The sequence below is a fragment of the Corapipo altera genome, unplaced genomic scaffold (genome assembly GCF_003945725.1).
Source record: "Corapipo altera isolate COAL_440 unplaced genomic scaffold, ASM394572v1 58893, whole genome shotgun sequence".
Lineage (NCBI taxonomy): Eukaryota > Metazoa > Chordata > Aves > Passeriformes > Pipridae > Corapipo > Corapipo altera.
The window spans coordinates 1-2,469 of NW_020888976.1; the positions used below are offsets into that span (position 1 = coordinate 1).

Below are 2,469 nucleotides of genomic sequence, written 5' to 3' on the forward strand. Positions count from 1 at the left end.
TGCCAGTGAAGATGATTGAACCCGATTTTACTCAAATAGAGGTGTCTGTAAAGTGATAAAGAATCAACCCTGTGGTGCCAGAGTAGAATTAGAGAATCCCAGAGTGGTTTGGGTTGGAAGGGACCTTAAAGCTCATCCAGTTCCACCCCCTACCAAGAGCAGGGACACCTTCCACCAGACCAAGTTTTCTTCTTGAAACCCTAATTCTTAGACCAGAGTTTCTTCTGAAGGAGATAAGTCTGACAGCAGGTTGCTGATGGAAGAGGGAGCTCTCAGATCTGACAGAGTTGAGCTGATGAGGTGTTTGGTTTTTTTGTCTGTCCTTTCAGCCACCCAAAGCCAGAAGGTTTGGCAGCTGCTAAAAAGCTGTGTGAGAACCTCTTGCAAACGGTGAGTAGCTCTTACAAACACGAGCTTTCAGAGCCCTGGTGGAGCTTTGGGGGGTGATTTTTTAATGCTTTTTTTGATGTCTGTGTGTCTGACTTGCTCAGGGGTTTTCCCTTCCCAGTGCTGCTGTTTTAATTCTTGTACAGACAATGAACATTTCTCAGGATGGAGCTGTAGTAGTGGAAATTTTAGGGGGAAAAAAGCTTCCCATGTTATCCAGAGCTGCACTGTCTGCTTCAGGAAAGAGGAAATGATTGGTGTAACCAAAAAGAAAACCTGGAAAATCTCTCACCAAATGAATTTCTCTCTTCAGCTTTTCTCACGTGAATGCAAATGGAGTAAAACCCTGGGGGTTTCTGTTAATATTCTGTTAATATTGATAATTGAGTGTAGGCTACAAAGTTTCCTTTGACAAAAATACATGGAAGCTTTTGGGTTCTCTGAGTATCTTGTCTCTGCTGTAGCAATTAGTTTGCCCTTCTTTTTTTTCACTTCTCAACCTGGGAAAGGTTATCCCATATTTTACACGGATCTACCCCAGAGGGGCCAACAGGGGCTGTTCCCTGGGGTGTTGGTGGGTGGGTGTTCACGTTTGGTTATTGCTGTCCTCGTGCCTGGCGTGTTCTGGGATCAGCAGGACACACTCCCGGGTCTGGGGGGGTTAATTTGGGAAGCAGATGTTCATTGTGTGACCTCTGGGAATCCTTTGCAGGTTCACGCCGAGTACTCCCGCTTTGTGAACCAGATAACCACTGCAGTCCCCCTGGCAGGTAAATCCCAGCACCAGTTCAGCTTTCAGGGCCCAGCCCCTTTTCCATTTGCTGTTAAACTGGTGTTGCTGTGGGATTTGGGTGCTGAAAAAGTCTCCTGGAACAGTTAATTAGGGGTGAGATAAGAAAGGGTTTATTTTGCCAGGGCAGAAGATGTTACAAGACATGCACCCCTGTGCCCCAGATATTACATTTTATAATACCATCCATTCAATCCCAGGTGTGCCCACCCTGTGGCCTTTACTCTGGACTGCCCCGGGTTCCACCCCCTGAAAATGGGTCTGGGGTGCATTTCAGGACCCTCTCTTCATCACCTTCACCATCATCAGAGCACAAAGGGTACATAGTCACCCAGGTTTTGACCGTGTTCTGTGGTTTAGGCCCTGATATGCTGTTCTGCCAACAATCTAGGCCTTGCCTTGGCAAAAGACTAAACATTTCTACTGGATTCGGGAGTAGGGGTGATATGGGGAGCATAGAATGGGGTGAGAGGGTTAAGGACTGTGTAAACAAGGGTGCTACAGGGAAAGGGATGCAAGGGAGGGAGGGTTGCTGCTTTTAAAATCTACCTATAAAACTTACAAGGCTTACAAATATTAGAAAAATAAAAAAACCATTAGGGGCTCAAGGCATCACTGGTTAATTGATTTAATGACCCTCTTTCCCCCCCCTCTTTCTCTCCTCCCAGGCTTCACCCAACCCGCCACCATCAACAGCGTCCCGTCCCAGCCGTCCTACTACCCCTCCAACGGGTACCAGTCGGGGTACCCCGTCGTGCCCCCCCCTCAGCAGCCCGTCCAGCCTCCCTACGGGGTGCCAGGCCTCGTGCCCCCCCCGGCCGTGCCCCTGGCCCCCGGCGTGCTGCCGGCGCTGCCCGCGGCCGTGCCGCCCGTGCCCACGCAGTACCCCATCCCCCAGGTCCAGCCTCCCGCCAGCACCGCGCAGGTACCACCCCCGGGCACCCCCTCAGCTCTGTGTGCTGCCAGGGAGCAGCTCCAGAGGGAGAGCTCTGCTTTGGGACTGCCCCCGGGCACCCCCTCAGCTCCCTGTGCTCACAGGGAGAGCTCTGCTTTGGGACTGCCCCCGGGCACCCCCTCAGCTCTGTGTGCTGCCAGGGAGCAGCTCCACGGGGACAGCTCTGCTTTGGGACTCTGGGGTTTGGGGTCGCTCTGCTGGGGCTGCCTGCGGACAGCCCAGGGGTTGGGGGGGTGCTCCACACCGCGGGTTTTGATGTCAGGGACGTTCTCAGGGCAGGGGGTGGCTCATTCTTGGGAGGTGTCAGCCCAGGCTGGGAGGCCCCTGATGGATTCTG

The 2,469-nt window shown here is 52.5% G+C and overlaps 1 long non-coding RNA gene across 1 annotated transcript; it reads left to right on the forward strand.

Annotated features, from left to right (window-relative positions):
- The first annotated feature begins 159 nt into the window (after window positions 1–159).
- On the forward strand, window positions 160–2,116 carry LOC113942104. The gene is made up of 3 exons (XR_003525843.1): window positions 160–390; window positions 1,100–1,157; window positions 1,846–2,116. It is a non-coding gene; the product is annotated as an uncharacterized LOC113942104 (long non-coding RNA).
- Window positions 2,117–2,469: the final 353 nt, after the last annotated feature.